The 22416-nt window shown below is 41.6% G+C and overlaps 1 protein-coding gene across 1 annotated transcript in view; it reads left to right on the forward strand.

The window, feature by feature from the left end:
* ADGRL3 (adhesion G protein-coupled receptor L3) overlaps nt 1-22416 on the forward strand; it is a 482184-nt gene that overhangs the window by 79005 nt on the left and 380763 nt on the right. Inside the window, exon 2 of the mRNA XM_031066355.1 lies at nt 11802-11868. The gene's annotated coding sequence lies outside the window, so the exon portion shown is untranslated. The remainder of the gene's footprint in view (nt 1-11801; nt 11869-22416) is intronic.

Consider the following 22416-nt stretch of genomic DNA (forward strand, 5'->3'; position numbering starts at 1 on the left):
AGCTGCTGAGGCTTTTTGACCAAATGACCTCTGTAATGGTTAATGCAAAAAAAAAAGGGAAATTTAAAGCACTTCTTTGTTCTGATTACTGGAGGTCTGCTTTCTTCATTTCAGGTCAAACCATTAGTAAGATCTTCTCTTCCATGTTAAGGAAATCCTGAGCAGTGCTCAGCTTGTCACATTAAGAGTTGATTGTTCCTTTCATATATCTAGACACAAGCCAATTGTGAATAAAACTGTGCTCTCCTTTGAGACCTCCATGTGCAGAATGCCCTTAAAGGCTCACTCAAGAAAAGTGCACTTTTTCATGTCTTTATTAATTTTTTTTTAATTTGAAAAAGGGTTAATAATTTATGTGGCTTGTGGAAAACATATCAGCCAAAACCAATATGCCTAGAAGGTAGTCAAGTTTTTACTATTGGCTTCAACTGAGCGCAGTTTTCTAGAAGTAGAAAGTATCTGTAATGTGGGTTTGGAATAGGTAAAAAAAAACTCCCACCCTGTTAATTGGTGCTTTTGTTATCAGGTATCATCACACAGAAGTTTTGATTTACTCGAAACCAGTGTCTCTGCCAGTTCCTGCAATAGTTTTTTTTCACAGCCATCCCATTCAGTGTGTCTCTGTAATTTAAATAAGTAATTTAGCTCCTTAAAAAAGCATATGATTACCTGGAATACTTTCCTGCATTTTTAATTTGCTTTTGCTCGTGTCAGACTACTGATGACATTGCAAAATGAAATGAATATTTGATTGCAGAGTTTATAGCAAATGCAGGTCTAATTGCTTAAGCCAGTCATGTTTATACATCTGATGCCATCAAAGTTCTTTTGGAAAAATACAGCAAGACCCCAGTCTGGCAAGGACCCTTAACCACATACATAATTTTCATCCACACAAGTTTTATGGAGGCTGCTAGGACTTCTCAGTTGTTTGAAGCTGAGAAGGATGCTGGCTTGTTTTCCTCATGCAGGAGTAATGCTGAGGTTTACACCCTGTATTAGGGATGGTGTGGCAGCATGAGCTGGTGGGTCCTGGTATCTCAGAGCATATGTAGAGTTAAGCTCATACTTAAACTGTGCAGTTGGTTGTTTTGCTTAGTGAAATGCACCCTTCAGCTGAATGAGAGGTGCTGCTCTGAGCATCCATCTTGTCTGAGATCCAAGGAGAGGCCAGGAAAGCAGCGGTCTCGCTGTTTGGTCAGGCGTGGCACATGCCAGTGGCAGCTTGGCAGCAGTGGGACTCTTCTGTCACGGATATTTAAGCAAGTTATTAAAAAACTTATTCTTGTCCTTTCTGTGAAAAATTGTGGGGAGTAGTTGAGAGATGATTTGTTTATGCTAGCTAGCTGCAAACAAGACTTTATCATTTACCTTTAAAAAAAAAATTACGGTGGAACCAAGAAAGGACATTTAGAAGGTTAAAAAAAATTAAATCAAATAAGCTGTTGAAAAACAGTGGGCTTCTCAAACATACAGAGAAAACGTGTTCGTGAGAGCTGGTTCTGTGCTACGTCTGGAAAACTAACAACAATTAAAATACATTCATCTATTCCAAAGGGAAACCCAAAATTGGTTTGCTTATTAATTACCCTTTCTGCATAACGGCACATAACTTGAGGCATTTGCTCTGAATTCCAGAAATTTTTGTGGAAATGGAGCATTACCCAATTGCTTGCTTGGAGTTGAGCAGGTCGTGGCACAACACGTGGTTTAGTTGAGAGCCCTGTATGGTAGGGAGATGCTTCACCTGTGTGACATGGGGTGACACATGTGAAAGCCAGGCTTGAGTGCCTAAACCTTCATTAAAGCTGTTGCAGGGTGATGCAGGAGGATAACTCCTGAGGATTTCAGTGGGATTGCAGGTGTGTGGCAGATACTGTTGGAGGCACACCATTAAAGGTATGAGCACTCCATGCCACAAAAGTTTCCTGTACACCTACAGCTGCTCTTGTTCCCATTTGGCTTGGGATGTGTCTGACACTCGATCCTGGAGCTGCAAGGAGCCAGGGTCCGTCTGCTTGTAATCTGTTCCACTTTCTGGTGCAAAGAAGAAAACACTTCTAATGTGAAATCCATTTTGAAACACACATTAAAGAAAAAAAAGCCCCTACAGCTGTTTGAAAGCTGTTCGGAAGTACGGCATATTAGAAATAGTCCCAGCTGAAATGGATTAGCAGGCAGAGTTCAAGTGAGGAGGTCAGATTTGTAAACCGAATGCAATTTATCTTGTGGCACTGCAGTTTATCACATGGTTGCAGGAATAAAGAAATGCCACACACATGCACATATTCACACATAATAATTTAAGAAAACTGGTGAAGGTCTTAAAAGACATTAAAAGGCTTCTGATGACATCATGCTGTCTGAGGTAATAAAGCAAAGATGGTTGAAGTCAGTTCCAAAGCAACTGTAGCCAGAGATGTCTTTATATGCCAGTCTTTATATATCTTTCATGTCTCAGGAAAAAGGTAATTGAATCCTAATATTGCATAATAACTGTGTGAGGAGACACTGGTTCAGATTTTTCCTGTCATGGATTTCTTCGTGCTACTTCTCATTTATTTATTTTACATTTACAGAGAGTCTTTAATGTGCAAATTAGCTGCATTTACAGGTCTTTAAAACTTGTGGGATGGTGTGCCCTGTAGAAAATCAAAAGAAAACTTTTTCAAGGCGTAACTGTGTAGTTTCCTTGGAGCCCCTCTTTTTGGGAAAATTTTATTTTCTGCTTTAGAAGGAGCAGGAACCTTTATTTCCATCCTTTTTAGGATCTTCATCATGAGCTGGAAGGTTTCTCATTGAATTTGTGTAGCAGATTGTTGGATAGTTGATTTCATGAGGGTGTCTGCATAGGGTCCCTCTGCTTTTCTGGTGGCTCCAGGTCCTGGTGGTGCAGAATTTCCAAGGCTCGTGCTTTGTCAATGCTGTAAAGCTGGCAATCTTCACTGTTTTGTTCACATGTGGTATTTTCCCTGACAGGGTGCAAAGCTCATTGAATGAGTTTGAAAATCTGGGCATATTGGGACTTTCAGATTGGACTGTGTTGTCTTGAGTCAAAGCAGCTTGTTAATATTTTTTAGTCTTGGTTATGAGTTTCGTCTAAGCTTGGACCTTTGTGTTCATTGTGCTCTGATGTGGGAAGGTATTCTTCTGTCTTTCAAAAGAATTTCACTAATGTCACTAAAACAGAAAAGGTGGTGGGCCTCCTTTTGGAGGAGGACTGTGATTGTTAAGCCACTTGGAATTAAAAAAGGTCAGGATAATTCTGCACTTTAGTCACATTTGGTGCTAAGTTTAATGATAAGGACATTTTTTCAATGACACTTTAGGTGGTGTAAACTCCAGGGAAAGATGTTAGTGTCACATTAATAATAATTATTTAGAAGTGTGACAAACTCATCTTGAGCAGCCTCTATTAGACACAATTTTGAAATGAAATTTAAAGTAGAAGGTAATTTCTAGATGCAATTAAAAACTTGTCAGAGTGGAGAAGCAGCCACTTTCTGTCTCATTTTGATGGTAAGCACTGTAATGAAGTGGCTCAGCCTGGCATTTTCCTGCCTGCAGCTTGATCATGGACAATCCTAGCGCAGTATCTGATGCAGCTGCATTTCTAATGCATTAAGCTCTAAATGTTCTCGGAGGCAAAATACCCCAGACTTGTTTTCTATGATAGTTTTCTTTTAAGGGTGTTTTTTAAAGCAAGTCCCTGAAGCATCAGTACCCCTTATTCCAATTACAGTCATTTCAAGATGTGATCCCTGCAGAATACTATGGAGTTGGTATGTTTGCAGCTTTTCCTTATCCTCACATGCCAGTTGCTAGAGGGATAGTAACTGGAGCGTGCAGCCTTCCTTCCAGCTTGCCTTTCCAGGCTGCATATTTCCAAACTCCTCTTTTGCTTTTGCCTACTTATCTTTTATATTATTGAGGGATTTGATATGTGCAAAAAAAGCTTCAACCACAGCCTCGGGGCTTCTTTGGTTTTAGACCAAACCCATCGTGTTTTGCTGTTTACGCATCCCCATTCACCACTTCCAGTTACTCCAATCTACTTCTAGCCCAGACAGCCTCTGTAATTTGGCCATGGATGGGCTTTTAAATTTTGACCATCTAGCCCCAAGGATGAATTTCTTTCTTCCCCAGTCTGGTTTTGCCACCTGCATATCTTAGAGCCTCATTACAAGTTAATAATCTTCGGTGAATGGCATTAATGCAAGAATATGATGGGCCTAAAATACCATTGTATGCTAGTGTCCATGTTTTCATCTTGACACTTCTCACAAGCAGGACATTGAATAGCCAATCTATGAGTGTTTTGTCTTGATTTCTCACCAGGCTGGCTTTTTCAAAGGAGCTGGTGGTGGCTAAGCAGAGAGAGCTCATTTTAAATTGGAATTATTGAACTTGATGTCCCTCAAACCCTCAGCACCACTGACCATGCTTAGATAATGTCTCAGTTGACATGAAGTGTGTGACCTGCAGTGAGATCCCGATAGGACCATCCTGTTCTGGTGCATTTCCATGGTTTAGGATGCCCTTGGGCTGCAAATTGTGGCAGACCTTCATGAGTGCCTTCCCAGTGTCAGCTGGGGCTGACAGCAATACCAAAATCAATTTAGCATGGAAAAAAAGGAAACCAATATGTCCTAAGTTTAGATGCTGGTGTCTGGTGAGATTTTTGATTTGTGTGTGTTGTTTTGGTAAAGACTGGAAGAGTTATAAGTTTGTGCAGTGCATTTTATGGCATATTTAAATGTCTATAACATAATTCGCTTTACCATCAGAAGGCATAAATGTCAGCCTATTGACACGTTATAAAGACACAAATGGAATGTAGCCTGGCAGACTGGTGCTGGTTTTGAGGTTTAATAGTACATCTGTATCATTTATCCCAGCGGGAAATAACACAGGATGTTGCCTTGTAATTTTTTACTACTGTATAATAAAATGTAACCACAATAAATGGTGTCTAAGCAAGTAATGCAGCCGATTCTGGATTTTGTCCAGTGTGCCTTTACTACTTAGGTTAGTTTTGCCCCCCTACAGGTTTAGGCAAGATGGGATTTTGACTGGATACAAAGGGAATGTGGATCTCTTTAATGTGTTACATACATATCTATAGAGACCTTTCTGTGCATTCCACCTCTTAATTGGCTGCTGTTAACAGTGTGCCGGTTCATTCCTCTTTAAATCACTCCCATCCTAAGTTGAACTGTCCTTGAAAGGGTCTGTTCTGCATTTCTGCACTTCAAGAATGTCTTTGCAGGTTAATTGCTTTCCCAAATGTCCTCTCTGTGATACGGTGTTATGTGCAAGCAGGCTTTTGATAAAAAACTCCAGTGGCGACATTTCGACATTTCGTGGAAGTGTTATCGGACTCATGCAAATGGAGAGCAGGGATTTTGTGTGTTTGTGTTGGTTGAATTTAACTTATGGTACATTCCCTGCTCAATGCTAATGGGGCATCTTGCACACCTTTCAGCATCCTGGAAGGCGCTGTGTCCTGCCTGGTGCTGGTCCTTTCCTACCTTCAGTGTCTGGGCTGCTGCACTGCTGCAGGCTGGGATTATTTTTTTTTTTTTTTTAATTAAAGCCATGAGAAGTCTGAGAAAGGAGTCAGCACCCAGCTAGGCACTTCTGCAGGGGCCTGATAATGCAGAAGAGCTCTCTGGTTGCTTTGTAACATCTGTACTGCAATGTTCCAAGTGAAGAAAAATATGAAAACATTATTCTGTGCGTATGAGAGGGCTGCACATTTGTAAAAAGACAATTAACATAGAAATGAGGGAAGCTTTTGATTCATCAAGTAGATTCAACAGACTGTGTCATTTCCTTGATTTTCATTTTAATTAGGATTAATCAGTTTTATCTCCTAAGGTCTTTGCAGAGAATTTACATGAAACAGAAGATTTTGGTCAGCAGTGTGCCAGTGTAATAGCCCCTACTTGAAGAAATCCAGCTGTGGCACGTATAACCAGGATTAGATTTGGCAGGGCTCCAGGCTCCCCTCTCCTCTCTCATTAAATGCCTTGCTGTTGCAGGGAGCTCTCTGGATCTTCCAGTATCAAGTCCTGGGTTTCACACAGCTGCCTGGTTGCTTGCTTCAAAAACCACTTGGAACCAGTATATTTCTTGGAAAAAAAAATCTCAGGGATACCAGCTTGAAATAATGGCTGCTCTCTGCTTCAAAGACAGGCTCAAAAAGTCTCGCTTAACCCCTGCACCCATTGGTCCTGACAGCTGGGAGCTAGAGCCAGCTGAGACAAAATGAAGCTGACCTTTCTCTCCTCAAACTCAATATATTTAACAGGAGCATTTGGGTTTGGATGGAGCTTCAGATGCATTAGAAGTGGGGAGTGAGGGAAAGGAGCCAAGTAGTTCTGTAGGAAGGAGAACAGCAAGTCAGTGGCCTCGTAGGGGAAGCAGCAAGGTTTGAGTGTGTGTTCGGCATCCTGCACAGAAGAAGCAGGACTCCAGCATGCCCTGGGTGAGTGTTGCTGTCTTGGTGTTGGGCTGTGTTCTCTTCCTTCTTCTTCTTTTTCATATTTTTAGAAGTCTCTTATCCCACCAAGGGAAAAAATGAATCTTTTAAAATGGTAACAAAACCAAATGAAATCTTTCTGGTTTAGTTATTAGATGTATTTCTGAGTGGATGAATTTCATAATGGAAATTAGAATAATTTGCAAACACGAGGAGCAGTTTGTTATTATTTTTCAGTACCTTAAATAGATATCTTGCTATGAAAACTTCCATATTATGTGAAAGTGAAAATTTAGCTCTCAGTTTGTTTCTTTAGTGGAGAAGACATAATTGTTCCAAAAAACATAAAATGTAAATGTTTTCCTGTTAATCCTAAAGAGAACAATATTTCATCCATGTGTGTCCTACAACAGTAAAAAATCAAGTGTAGGCTTTAAGCATCTTGTACACTCAACAGATTTTAAAGCTGTTAAGTGTATGAACAAGAAGAAAATGGAGACAGAAGGCAAAAAGTGCTGAAGGGAAAATCCTACTGAAAGCTCACAAAGCATTTTCAAGCTTACAGAAATGACCTGCTCTGTTCCTGTTACACAGAAGTGTTAAAATGAGAGCAGGCGACCCCTTTCCCCCAAATCATTCATCTGTTATGTCTGCGATGTATTTAGACTGAATCCTTTCCCAGATGCTGCGGATCTGTCGGTTCCAGGGGAAATTAATGGGATTTTACCATTTGCTTTGAGGAAAAGAGGACTGGACTTTCTCCTGCTGTCTTTGGCAGGAAGGAGCAAGGAGCTTTCCTGTCTGCTCTCTTTAAATATTGCATCTTTTTAAGCTTTTTTTTTTGCCAGATAGCCTAATTTGTGTTACTGCAATATACCATGTTGGAAAATTACAGAGGTTAATGTACAGCACTATGATACACAACCATAATGGTAGACTCTAATGTTTTTTAAATGGTAAACCAAAGGCATTTGTAATACGAGTTGTAGTGAATTGCCTGCACTTCTTGCCCGAGATTAGTTTAGCATTGCTTTTAATATTTTATGCACTGAAGTTGTTTGCAAAGACTAAAAGCTTCGCTCACTTTGCACACTTGTGCTTTGTTCTGTCCCTGTACAAAGCACAACAGAACCACTCTCTTGATGATTAATTGTATGTCAAGAAGTTCTATCAAATTACAGTTATACTGCATTGGTAAGATTTTTCTAGTAATCAGTGAAGATTACATCAGATTTATGGTGTCATAACTGAGCCAGGTAGTTAGAAATCTAACCTTTTGTAATAGCACACATTGCATATTAATGTTCTAAATATCTAAACCACACATGAATGATGTAGGACGTTTTTACTTTAAATGTTACTGTAGAGATTTGACGGTACATAATCCCATTAAAACAGAAGAGTGCAAGATGAAACGATTCATTTGCAATTATAATGATGCATATTGAGATTGACCATTCTTTAAAAAAAATTGGAAGTGCAAGGTTGAGAAGGGTGCTTGAGCAATCACTCTTGGTTGAGAGCATTGATGGAAGAATAAAAAATTGGAGGGGGATTGATTTGTCAGTAATCTGCATGAAAAAGTATTGGAAGCATTTCTTTGGAATGTGAAGGGGAGGTAACCCTTTCACTGTCATGGTTAGCTTTGCTTGGAGAGCCACCTCAAAAAGATACGATCAAAAGCAGAACAGCAAGTAACACTGAACTACTTCACCTGCTCTTGACACTTGATAAGTAAAGACTATTAGTTGATCAGCTTAGTATTGGAGAGTCAGCATGGCCTCGTGAGTATACTCCAGAGGAGGTGGGTTTTGTTCTAGCTCTGTCAGGGGCCTGCTTTTTGACCTTGAGCAAAAATTTTTTGTCTCCTTGCCTTTCTTTCAGCTATTCCTTGATTGCCTTGTCTTTGTGGAGGATGAGCTCTTCAGGAGAGAGATTTCTTTACACTGTGTTCTGTGAACAATGAAGCCTGAGCCTCGCCAAAGCCTCTAGGGGCATCTCTAAAAGAAATTATAATTGTTAGCTTTAATCACTTTCATCAAAAGAGCTTGGTAATGGAGGGTGTCAGTGTGGAGGATTTGGAGAAATCTGTAGGGTGCCTGTTAATTAAGTCACCGTGGGTGAAAGCTGCTGATTGGGTTTCCTTGGGCTGATGCAAAGATGCTGATGCCCGGGAGCAAGGCAGTGCTGCTCCATGCGGGTTTTCATCCCCAAAAGCATGAAGCTGGGTGCTCACTCCTCTGCTTCTGTACAGCCAGAAGCGAGATGCTTGGTACATTTTAGCAAACAAGGCTTTTTCAGAAGCCTCCTACTGGTTGCCTAAAATTTCATATTCTTTTTTGTGGGTCCCTCTGTTGTGAGCATTTACAACAGAAATTGGGCTGCTTGGCTTTTTGCAGTGAAGACAGATCCTTGAGGGTGAGCCATTCCGTCTTGATGGATTCTCCTTGTAGTCTTTGCTGTTGCCAAAATAGTGTTTTTCGTTGCTCTCCTTATTAGCAGCTTCTGGTTTGGGATGGAGGGTCAGCAGCATGCCAGTTTGCAGATTAATTACCCTTCTTGTGTCATCTTGTGATACAGAAGAGCAATGTGCCCTTGTCCTCTGCATTATTCACCATAGCAGAGAATTTAGAAATATTTAGCCAAAACAACACCACCATCAAGTTAGTAAAAGTGGGCTATGTTGCAGTATCTCCATTATTCATTTAGCAGTAAACTTGGAAGGTAGAGCTTCAGGGCAATAGGGGATGAAGCAAGGGAGAGAGGTGATTTCCCCTCTCCTTAGCAGCCTATGAGACCACTTTCCAAATTGTCCAGGTGGAGTATGACCAGGGGAGAGCTGGGGAAGAAGCAGCAAATGCTTTCTGAGAAGCACTGTAGGTTTGAGGGCAAGCAGGTTAGTCAAGAGATGTGGGGAGCAGTAGAAGAGGATCAAACCAAGGTTCCCTTGCAGGAGCTTAAAGGGCAGGAGCTCCACTGCTCTGAGTATTAGTAGGAGTCAGAGGTAGAGCAATGCCTCTTTCTTTAGTGTGTTTATTCTCTGTTTTAGGGCTGATGCCAAATCCCTGTAGTTCCTGCAGTGCACCACTGCCAGTGAGCGTCGACTCTTGAACAAGTATTTTGCAAGATCTTTGCTCTTGCAGGAATCCCTGTATGGTTCCCTTCCTATTTTAATACGAACAAGAATTCCCCAGTCTGCACTTGAAATCTGCATAGAAATATGCATGTGACAGAGGCCAACTCAAGGTTACACATTTGGCATTTGGGAAGGAAAGGCAAGAAAAATTTACCAGTCAGTACACTCACATTATGATAAAATAAAGGTGAGCTGGGAGAAGAGCATGTGCTGAATCCTGAAATTACACAGAAGAGCCATAAACCACAGTATGTTGTGTTATCTCTAGTCCTTTATGCTTCAAGCAGAAGTGAAATGTGGGGTATCATAAATGAAACAAAGATCTTGTTTTAATTTTATTTTAAAAGCCATTGCAAGGCAATGGGGTAACAAACATTAACTTCTTCAAACCAGGCAAATTTGTCTGCTCTGTACTGCTGCCATCAAATGAGAATTATTCTCCAAAAGCCTCTTGGAACCAGGTAAAGGTTTTGCTATAAAGCACAAGTAGAGTAGTCTAAACAAATTGCATTTTTCCTGGAAATAAAGTATATGGATGTCCTTATGAGGTGTTGCCTGGTCTGCTCTACACTACTGAAACTGTATATATTTGGTCAAAATCCAAGGCTAAAAATGGGTATAGTCTGTACATCTAGAGACTTTTTCATTTGTACAGTAAGGAATAATAACTGGCCTTACCCCGAGTTTGCCTGTAAATTTCCTAGATGATCCAAAGCCTGTTTATTGCTTACAGAGGCAATTTTGCTGACAGTCAAGCTGGAATAGGTCTCTTTTTCTTCCAGAGCATCCATACTTGCCTATTATAGAGAAATCACTCAAAAAGCAGCATGCATGCTGGACTCTCAAGCCTTGTTTTAGGTTTTAATTTACTTGTCTGACTTCCAAGGTTACTGAATGCAAGCAATTGCTCCTTCAGTACATAAATAAGATGAATTATGCGTTAGGGACCAATGCCTCGGCCTTGTTCTTCTCATGCTCTCAGGGGAGGATCTGCTGAGGAGTGCTTAGAGCTGGGGCGCAACTTTCTTTTTCTGTCGGTGAAAATTAAAGCAAGACCATTCTGGATTGGCTCAGATGTGAAACTGGAGCCTCAGGACCATTTGTTTTGGTCTGAAATTTTTGAAGGTGTAGGGTGGTCCAGGGAGTGGAACCATGGCAGCAGAGTGAAAGCTGTGCTAGAGCCCTGGTTGGGAAAGGCTTGGCGACTCACTGCTTAACTGGAACAATTGGCCCCAGTTTAACACTGGGTCCTTTTTTAATCAGCCTTTAATGTTTTTTTCATTTCAATATACTTCTTTCAAATAACATGACCTGTGTCCTCCCCTACAGTTTGCAGGATATGAGCTGGGTTTGTAGTTGATGTTGGAAGCAAAATGCAGGCAGGACTCATTGCTGTTTCCCTTGCGTGGGTTTTTAATTATATTTTCTAATTGTTTCACTGAGTTGGGATAAGGTCCTGGGGTCCTGTGCCATCCAGCTCTGACAAGACTGATTCTCACTGAAGTTTCATTTGTGGCAATCCCGACTGTGAGGAGCAATTTTTCATGTGTAATTAATCCTTATAAAACCAACACTTCCAGGAGGCTGACCTGGATCCATCCATTTCATTGTTTTGCCAATTAATGTTATATTTAGCATCTAACACTGTAATTAGAAGAAAATACTGAAGATGTAAAGGGACAGAGAAATTTTAAGTTGTAGCTGCCAAGGAAAAGGAAGTAGAATCCTTGCAATCATAATTTATTTTAACTTCTTTTCAGACTAGGTGTTTTCTATTCTGGTGCAATGACCTCTAAAAAACTCTGAGAAATTGTCTGTTTTAACAATAGTTTCTCCAGATCACATTGGAGCCTGCTGTGTGAAGAGATACTCACATACCTGCATGTGTGTTGGATATCTATTTGAATCTCTAAGGTTTTTTTAATTATTGGCAGTGGTACTGTCCACTGATTTTTCCTCTGACCATTGTTTTGTATGTGTTACTACTGTTTTCCCATGCAGACTTCTACTTCATAGACATTAAAAATTCTTACTTTTCAAAAATCAGTTCTGCTGACCAAAATCAGTTGTTCATTGCTCTATCCTCTGGTAAATGCACAGCAGAAAGTTCATGAGTGCCTGATATGTCCCCAGAGCCCAGTATAAATTTTAAAATTGTTTTCTTTTTCTCTTTGTTTCCAGAAATGTTGAATGCAGTACTCTGCAAAAAATAACGTGTGGATTTCTCGAACCTGAAGAACAAGAAAAGGTAATTACTGGACCATACAGTTGAGCCTCATTTGTTTGCTGTGCTAAAATATTTAGACCTGATCACGTTGCATGAGCCTCCAGCACTGTGTCTGCATATGGGTTTTGTGTATTTTCAGTTATGTAGGCGCAGTTGTTTCATGAGAATATTCCTTTACGTAAAGGGAACAGGGGAACAAAAGCAGCAGAGCATGAAAATGCTGAAGCAAATGGTAGGGAAGAGCATACTGTGAATATTTTCAGTACATATAGAAGTGAAAAGGGTAAAAGGGGGGAAAATAGGTATCAAGGCATACATGTGCTAATGGGAAAAGGGCTGCAGGCTTGGCTGTGTTTGCAGGACTGCCTGGTGGAGCCTTGCAGCCTGCTGGGCAAGTGTCGGAGGAGGCTCAGTGATGATCAGTGTTACAGCAGCCTCCTCGTGTTTCAGTGACCGAGAGTGGTTTGTGGGGTGGTGCACCCTGCTCCAGAGGTTGTGAGCTCCTCTGCTGCCTGCAAGCCTGCCTCTTGCAATCGAGTTTCTCCATCCTCCTGGGTCGTGACATTTTGTTGGTGCAACTCAGCTCGGCAGGGCTGTGGCTCAGTTGCTGGTGTTAAACAAAATGCTGTTCATCAAACTTTCATGAGACACTTTGCCAGGGGCTGCATCTTGAAAGAGGCTCCAAAAAGCAGTGAGCAGAGCTGTGCTGCTCCGTACTGCTGCCATCTCCTGTATTTTCTTCTACCTTCTTTCCAAGGCTGAGAGGTGAGCACCCAGACACCTCCTTGGAGGAAAACTTGGGCAAGGCAGGCATGGCCATGCTGAAGAGTGGTGGCCCTGGTTCAGCTGGTACATTCCTTCAGCTGTGTGGTGATCCAGAAGAGGGACCAGGAGCTCACCTCTGCCTTAAAGTCTGTGTTGGGCATAATTCTTACTGGGGCTAAGCTGAGGAATCTACATAAGCTGAGCCTTTCAGTAAGTTTTTGTTGTAATTAATATAATGACTTTAAAGTAAAAACTGTATCAGTAGATATAAGTATGAAGAACAAAATAAATATATAATGTGAAGGTCTGTAAATCCAAGTATAGCAAAGCAAGCCTAGTGAGACTTAAAAACATGGATATGAAGAGAGGAACACAGCAGATGTTGCTGGGGTCAGGAAGCTTTCTGTATGAACAAATGACATGTTTTTACAAGATGCTTAATTTCATTGCTTGGGTTTGAAAAATGCATGTGAGTGACATCTTGTGTTCACTACATCTGCAGTGCCATACTGCTGATAATTAGCACGTGCATTTTTCAGGCAGTATGAAGCCAAGATGAGAAACGCAGACAAATCATAGGGTGGAACAATTCTGCTTTCACCATGTATCAGCATTACCATTTTCTGAAAGTCCATCTTTCCACCCTACAAATAGAAGTGTAGTCTCAAGAAGCATGTTGAAAAACACTTCAAGGGCCTAAATTTGCAACTTGTGTGGAACCTTGTGTGTTTTTCCTGTGGTGGTCTCTGCATGCATCAGTTGAGTGCAAAATTAGGACAGCAGAGGAAGAAGAGCAGACAGAAGAAGAAGCTCTTGGAGCAAGTAAATGCTTGGTCAAAGTGCATTAAACTTTTGGAGAACTACATTGTCCTGTATTTGGGGTCAAATTGTTTAGAAATAACTTCCACATGCGAACAAATGGGATTAATTTTGTTGGATACTTCCATTTGGATTTTTAGTGTCATTTAAACCTCTGTTATGCTTTCTGTCACCCTTACCAGCTCATTTCTCTCTTCTGGGACTGTCCTGTTTGGGCACTTGACATTTCTAGGAGATGGAGGATAACTTTGCTGGGAGTCAGACAGTTCAATGCTCCGAGTATAAATCTGTTTATCCATGTCAAAAAGAAAGGTTGAAAAATTGGATTTCTTTAAAATAATGAGTTTTCCAAGGGGAATAATGGAAAGGTGGTGCAGATTACAGTATGCCACAACGTGTTGGCAAAGAGGAAGACTGCCATACTGTTGAGTCTCACTGGTATTTCACTGCTCTTTTATAAGAGGGTGAAATATTAGTCTAAGTTACCCATGCAATTTAAAATTATCTCTATAAGTTCAGTCATTTATGTTTATTTATGCTTTTGGGACAGTTGTAAAGAGATTTTTGAAAAAAGCAGTATTTCTCTTTTGCAAGTAAGAGATTAAAAACATGCCCACATTCATCATGGCTACGTGCTTCCCAAGGCCTTGAAATACAGCTACCCACGCTATTGCAATGTGGCTCAAACATGGGAATTATTCCCACTGGGTTTCTTGAAAGCTATCGGTGTTGTTTTAAAGTTTCACATAAGCAATATTGTAAGTAGGTAAGGGTATATATGCAGCAAAAAAATGGCCACTCACATTGTTGTTTTTGTTCTCCTCTTTTGTGAGGTCAGGTAGTCACACACAATTTTTTTTTTCGTCCCTTGAACGGGATCCCACAGAGTCATTTAGCTCTGTCAGCTGTGTGAGCAGAACAGCCATGAGCTCTTTTATTCCTCCAGACTGCAGTAGTGTCTTTTTATTTGGTGCTGCATGGCACTTGGTTGCAATGGCTGGGCTAGGGATGTATCAGATATATTTCATTGCAGAAGACCCAGGAGCTGCTCTGCACATGAGTCAGCCCCTAGGAAAGGCTTTGCCCCATCTTAGAGAGGTAGTGACCTTGATGGGGATGTTCACCCCCATGCAGTGGGGCTTTTTGCAGATGGAGTGGATTTAATGCTGTGCTGCTGTTAGCATCAGTGAGCAGAGTCCAAAGCTGCAGAAATTGAGACTGTGCTTTTGCTTCCTGCGTGGCCAGACCAAGGAAGAAATCCCAAGGCTCAAGGGCATGAGAAGCGCTCTCTTCTTTTGTTCTCTGTGTCTTTTTTTTTTTTTTTTAACTGGCTGGCCATGACATTAAGATTTCTAATTAATTTAGAAACCACAGGCAGTTGAAGAGAGTGAGCAATGTAATAACTTGGCCATGGGGCAGAGTAAAAGCACATCAATTATTCAGGCAGTTGCTGCTGCTTATTCCCTTCCCAAAGCTGGGCTGGCTGTCATCGTGTGTCAGTGATGCTGCTAATGCCCTTCAGAATTTACATGCATAAATAGTGGCCTTTTAAAATCTGCATGAGGATAACTGTAGTATTTTCAACAATAGCTTCCAGAAGCATGCTCTGCCTAGCGGGCACCAGGCGCTCTGACCAATATTCTGGGTGCCTTGTTCAAAACTGGGATCTTGGCAGGTGCATCCTCCAGAAGCCTCTGCTGTGGAGATGGTGCTCCTCAAAGAGGTTGAGGGGCAGCCTGAGCAAAGAAAGAAACAGTCCTGCTTTAAAATGCAGGTGGTGTCTGAGAACATTCTCTGTGTGGGTGGGTGAGTCCAGCATCTCTTACACATCATCATCCCCTGCTTCTATGACTGTGATGTCTCCAGAGCACACTCTGTGAAGATGCCTTGGATGCCACTGGGGCTGGACCCAGTGCAGTTCCTCTTCATGTGGAGGATCAGGAAGCATCCTTTCTTCCTCACTGCTATGGCTATTGCAGGTCCTGCACTTTGAGCAGCTGGAAAGCTGAAATAGAGGAAGGTTCTCTCACTGCCAATAACTACATTTACAGGGCCATCCCTGATTGTCTTAAATGAGTGCACCTCAGAGTCTCCTGTTTGGGATGCCACAGGGAGCAACACTGATTCCTGCATTGAGCCAGTAAGGGGAGTGAAAACCGGGGGACCCACTGGATTTTTCTGCCATGGACTACAAGTGGATGACAAAGCCTTATTTTTCTGTCTGGTTGGCGTGGTTATCCCTGCTGCTGGAGGCAACCACCTTGCTTTTTAAAAAGTGAACTAATTTATGAAGGCAACGAAATAAAATGAGCCTTGCTAATTATGTGTTGTGCCGGCGAAATGACCAGCTTGGGTTTGGAAAACGCTGGCTGTAATTAATGGTGAAAGGCTTTTTCTCTCATCTGTGTAGCCATTATGAATCACTTCTCCCCATGGAAACTTTTAAATCTCTCTCACTGGGAGCCTGAGGAGGAACAGGTAAAATGGATTTGCCTTAATAGCTGCAGTTGTAACTTAAACACTTGAAATGATATTAAGCATCTCTCTCCATTAGCATTTCATGTTGATTCTGATGATATACCAGCCGAAGCTAAGACAAGATCAACGTTCATTAGATGGAAGAAACTAAGCTCTGTAGACAAATGCTTTGGCTAAATGGGGCCTTCATTGCACTGAGAACAAGGAAGCAATTAGCTGAAATGTTTGTTTACAAAATCTAATTCCTGGGGAGTATCTTCTCAGATTGCTGCTTACATCTCTTCAGCTGGTTTTGTTACCAAGGCTTGCAGGTTGATGGATTTTGCAAAGCTTGGTTGTAGTACGTCTATAACAGATATTTCAAACTTTGCATGGTAATGCTGAAACCAAGTGAAGAGCAGGGTCTAAGCTGTAGGTGTGCCAGAGTTTATTTGTGCATTCCTCACATTTATTTTACAGTTTGCTGTTGAGTGCAATTAATAATAATTATTAGATGTTCCAGATATTAAACAGTGTAGGCTGAAGAGAAGCTGGAAAGCAGCTCAGAGTGCTGTTACTGCTGTCTTCCTGTCCCCCACCTGGAGCCTAGCCCAGGGGAATCACCGATGGGTTCCAGCTGGGTGAGGATGTATCTCTGCCAGGATAACTGCATGAAGAGCCTTGTCCTGGTTGGTTGACAGACATGAACACCCTCAGAAGGTGATTTTGCCCATCTGCAATGCACGTCGTGCTCTGGAAGTGCTGCTTCTCTTTGGGTTACAGAAATGGCCAAGGGCAAACATAACTGCTGCCATCCTGGTATTAGAGCAGATTTTGTCACTGCATAGTGTTTGTGGAGCGGGAAGGATCAGGCATTTGAGCCTGTGCTGATACCACCAAAACAGCTTCATACTAATTGTAAGCATGCAATAGTGGCTTTGGTTTTGTTGCAGTTTTTTCTAGTGGCTCTTTGCAGCTGGAGAGTGTCTGCACTTACCCATGGGTGATACTGGGCAAGTAAGCATTTCCTGGACACATTTCCATCATGTACCTGGTGGCAAACATGGAACAGTTACCAACATAGTACCTTTTCTTCCCCACTTGCTGAATAAAGGATATTAATACAATAGTCAGTGAAATCTGTTTGGAGATGGCAGATACTCATGTTAAATGATGGGGAACAGACTAATGGTGGTTAAGAACTACAATTTACCAAGCCTGCAGCAATTGAAGTAAAACAAAGTTGTTTTTACCTGATGTGCAGAGTGGTAGGTGATGCACAGAGTATGTCTGTGCCCATTGTACTGAGCACAGCAATAGAGTGAGGGAATGAGCTCTGAATGTCTGTCAGAGTTCAGGATGGGAAAGGACTGCTGCAGAGGCTCCTGACGTGGTTGCAGGAGGTAAAGTCTCAAAAGTCTTTCAGATGTCTTAGCCATGACTTGTTAACAAGCTCATTGCAATGTTGTGGATCTTGCTGCCTCCTCCTGTGCAAAGGATGCTCCCCAGCAGTGCTTCTCCTTCAGGCAGGGAAAAGGGAATTGCAGGAGTCAGCGCTGGGCTTTGCTCCTTGAAAGGCACTGCTCAGGAGGTCCCTTGGGAGTCTGTGCTAATACAGCATTTAAGACACTGCTTTTTCAGTGTCAGCACTGGAAATGACAAATGCTTCCCTTAATTTGAGAGAAGTGTGCCTGATATTACATGGTTATATGTGCCTGAGAGTCTACTCTCAAGACAGTACATGGGCCTATCTCCTATGAAAGCTAATTGCACTATTAGGAGAAGATATCCTGCTAACTTAATAAGATACATTTATTTGTGTCTTAGAGGATTTTTTTTCTGAGGTGGAAGAAATCCTGAATGGTGCCGAATTTTATTTGAAGCGTATTGTTCTTCACTGTCCCTTCCTCTCTCCCCATGTCAAAACTGTTCTGCAAATTGAAAATATTTTATAAGTTCAAGGCACACCAATATAATTGACGGCAGGCAGCACTTATGAGAGCTGAAGGGGAATTCATCATGCAGATTACTTGAGGCTGATTTTTTCCTGTGGAAGGAAGAAATGTCAGTAGGAAGCAGCATTACCAACAGGGCTGTATACATTAAAGGATAGAAAACTCAAGTGAACAGAAAGAACTGTGGCCAAGATGTCTCCCTCTGCCCCTGCTCTGATGTGATTTTATCTCTACCATAGATGCTGTCAAGAGTCTGGGGCAGATTGAGAGTTTTATTGCATGGGCCTCCTATGGGGTGGAGGACAGGACTTGGGGCCTGAGTGACTGTATCTACCCCCTCCTCTTGCCATCCTGCAGTGAAGATCATCTTTGTCTTCTCTGCAGAAGGCAGTTAAAGCATTAGGAGCTGGGCACTGAGATTTTGTACCAGCACGATTTGAACTTCAGTCTAATTTAGACAGATGTTTAAAGAGCTCTCTCCCCTGCCTCTCATGCAAAGTACACTGGAGAGTCTACATGTGCTGTGTCTGGCTTGGAGACATTTCCCTGTGGTTTATTGCTTTGCTTTTATTGATGGGCTGTGTTTGCTTTCACACAAACTGATTCATTTGGACACAATGATTTGTTTCGCAGAAGTTGTTTGCTTAGGGATGAAGGCTGAATTAAGGGGGTTTTATGGGGTAGAAACTTTATTTCCACAGACTTCTTCAGATCTCGGTTCCACTCCCTGAAAAGTTTGTACAGACTCAGATAAGTGGCCCTTGGCCAAACTAGGAAGATGCAATGTGCCAAGTAGCTGTAGGGAGAGCAGAAGGATATGTTAAATTAAAAAGAGCTTTTGAAAATTTTAGAATGTCCTGCAGGAGCAAAACGATGGATCTTGTAAAAAAATGTAAGATGATCTGATTCTGCTTTTTAATTTCCAAAAATAAGAACAAAATTGGAACAATCAATCCAATTTTATTAAAGTATGATGATATGCTAAGTACAGCATTAGATATGTATTTTTTCACTATAAATACACCCCCAAGGAATCATTCTATTTTTAAGATGAACTTGGTATTATGATAATGTAAAAGAAGTCTATAATTTATAATTCCAGTTGGAGGTGAAGAAATTTAACATGTCAGTTTCTCTATTCATTACTCTAGCAGTCAAGACTAACAGACTGTTCCTTCACCTTTGCTGTCAATCATTTAGATAGACCAATTATGGATTCGATTAAAAAATATATATATCAAAAGAGAAAATGCAGCAGATGATAGTTGCACATACTAATTAAAAACAAACCCAAAAACATCTCATCTGTAAGAGTACATTTAGTCCTAAACTGTATGAGCTTCATGGCCAAAACTCCTCAACTATTACTCTGGTCTTTCGTCTTTCTGAAGGCGCCATATGGACTAAGTTGAGAAATGGCTCTCCAGTGTTTGTGTGTTGGAAAAAATCTGGTGACAGCTGACAGTCACTTCTTGTACCATTTAGACACACTCACTGCCTGGCAATTCTTTGGGAAAAAAAAAGAAAAGAGAAAAAGAAGGAGAAGGTGAAAGATAAAGTCCTGTATTGGTATTTAGATCTTCGTTGTTCAGCACCACTCATGTATGCTAAAAAAAAAGTGCATTCTGGCTGGCTTGAGATCTTTATAAATTTTAAGCATTAGTTTTGGAGTTTTGAGCCTTAAGGTCTCCAGTGCAGTACTTCTTTAGCACTCAATTTAGAGGGGACATAATTGCATTGACCTCTGTTCTGCCAGTGATAAATATTCAACGTGCTCCAAAATAATTCCACAGATCTGAAACTGAAAAATCAGATTCTTTACTGAGATGCATAAATATAGTTGCAGGTCTTGTAATCTTGTATTAAAGCAGCAGCATTTCTTTGGGGTAAATTTATTATTACAAAATATACATGGCCAAACTTAAATATAGTTAACCTAATATGATGAGACTGATTTGGAGCAGAGGTAGGTCAACACTAAGTGCTTTTGAAAATCTCATCCCAGCTCTCTGGAGATTAGGGCTATGAGTGCAGAGCCTTAGCCTAAGCCATGCTGAAGAGGCAAGAAGGAATGTTTCTCAGTGGAGAGAGGCTTCATTTAGACAGCAGAAGCATGAAGCAGACTTGGGAAAGAGAGATCTGCAACCAGATGGAATAATATCCAGCTTTGCCCAAGGCACAAGGCTTGGAAGTTAACTCACGTGGATGGATCTTTGAGTCTCTGCTACTGGCCAAGTGTGTACATGGGCAGCCTCCCTAGTTTTGGGTGGGTAGGGGCATCCTCTCCTCTCCTCTCGGGTTTTGATCAGTACTGCTGCACCAAGGGAGTACAGAAGAAAAGCTTGAGGCTGATGGCCCCAGTTTTCTCTTTAGTTTTACCTTTTTTTAAAAAAAATCCTACATTCTTACAAAGGTAGTGTCCTTGCGATTTGTAGCACTCGCTGGAATCTCACAGCATGGAAGCTTATTTTTGGTGTAATATTTTAATTTAAATACCTAAAAGTTAAGCACTTTTTTAGGCATTTGAGTGAGTTGCATGTGGGAAAAAATTTGAGAGCTCTCCCTTGTATCTCTGTGAATGGTGCATGTGGCTGATTTAGTGAACAAGTAAAAAATGTAAGGTCTGCTGAGGCCATGGAAGGAGTACCCACACCCTTTGTGTGCATGACTTCCCACTGAAATAAGTGGAGTTGTGTTTTTTGAAGTGAGCCTGATTTGGCCCCCAGATCGTGTGGGTATGATGAGAGGTGTGACCAGGTCCAAGTCACGCAGTATTGGTCCCTTTGTGATCAATGAGATGACTCACTCTGATGCCTCATCCTCAGAGATTACTCATTGCTGGTGCTTCATCCTGCATGTGTCCAGCTGGTGGAAGTGCTCCTCCCATCAGCCGTGGTGTCCCGACATCGGATAAGTGCAGTCTGCAGGTGCCTCCTTTCCTCTCTTTTTTCTTGGACCACATATCTACAATTTTAAGAGCAATTTCTGCTCTTAAAAAAAAAAACAAACAAAAAAAACCCCATAGCATAAGCAGGAAGTTTAGCCTTTGAACTGCAGCAACACAAAAAAAAAATGCCTTTTGTAAAAGCACACAGCTTCTTATATATAACTTTTGTGTGACTTAAATGTCATGGGTTGCATTCCATGATCTACCATTTTATACAGGAACACACTGAATAAGTGGGTCTAAACCTGTTGAGACTAATCCTTTGAGAATGACTTTTGCATGTCCTTATTAAGTCTGCAAAAGACTGAAGACATTTTGTCAGTGTATCCCTGGGCTAGGCCTGACTCCAAATAAAAGAAAGAAAAACCTGCAAATGCTCAAGGCAGAGGATAGGAAAGAAGCAGCAGGTTGAGTAAACAGATGGGATGGGCAAGCATTAAGAGCAGGATGGTTATGGTAAGTGTAATGTGCAGAAGTCACAGTACATCAGCTGGCTAATCAGTGCTGAATGATTTGTAGGCATCTCAGCAGAGGTGAGTTTTAAGGAGGTTTGAAGGAGAACAGTGCCGTGGCTCTGCAGATTTGTACTCTTCTCCTGCAGAAAAAGGGACTCTGTGAAAGGCATGAACATTATTACTTCAGTGCTGTGTTTCTGCATATATTCTTCTTTTTCTGCTTTCTTTTTCTTTTTTTTTTTTTCAATTCTTTTTTTTTCCTCCTCATTTGCTACAGAGTCTCTCTAATGAGCAAGGGGGGTTGTTGGCCCAGATGCTGCACTGCAAATGCTATTTTTTAAACCAGCTGAGAATCTGGCCTGATATTTAGCAGTCACTTAGTACTTTCATCTTCAAAGTACTGTGCAAACATTAATTAATTCTGCTGGGGAGCATACAAGAAGGTACTGCTGGAATAGTTATGCAAACTGCAGAGCCACAAGAGATGGCAAGGACAGTGTTGCTGGGCTTGGGAGGTCTATGCTTACATACATAATTCAGCAGAGCACAGCACAACAGGTGCTTTCATGGCAGAAAAATCTCTTTTAGTTACCTGTTTTTTCCATTGAGCGGGTGCTTGGTGTTTTCAGTGGAAGAATGTTGCTGCTGCCCTGCTTGGGTAGATGGGCAGCCTGGGATTTCTGTTTCCACATCTGCCCCTGCAGATGGGTTCAAGCTTGCAGAGACAGTACCTGAGGAGCCAAGCACATGCTGTGTGGATGCTCAGTGCTGAGGCACAGAGGCTGTGCAGAACTCAGGGCTGCAGCTGCATGCTTTTCACTTGGAAAATGAATAAGCCACTTGCAGCACATGCAGATTTGGAGGTGCACAGAGCTCTACACTGGTGGCTCTTTGCATGCAAAAAAACATTTTGCCCATGCAGATGTTGTCTTGGGTAGGAGTGAAGAAGCTCAGCAGAGCTGCAGAAATGACTGTGGGAAAGCCTTCCATCTTCTCTTCAGGGCAGCGTCAGCAGCCTTTGCATGGGCTGCAGTAACCTGCCCTGGAGAGGGTGAGGACAGTGGCAGCTATGGAGCAGCAGCAGCATTTAGAGCTGGCACAGTCACCAGCATCTCCCAGCTGCACACCTAACACGCTCTGGCATGAGGCAATCAACTCTGCCTGTGCCTTG

This window comes from Geospiza fortis, unplaced genomic scaffold, assembly GCF_000277835.1.
Source record: "Geospiza fortis unplaced genomic scaffold, GeoFor_1.0 scaffold11, whole genome shotgun sequence".
Classification (NCBI taxonomy): domain Eukaryota; kingdom Metazoa; phylum Chordata; class Aves; order Passeriformes; family Thraupidae; genus Geospiza; species Geospiza fortis.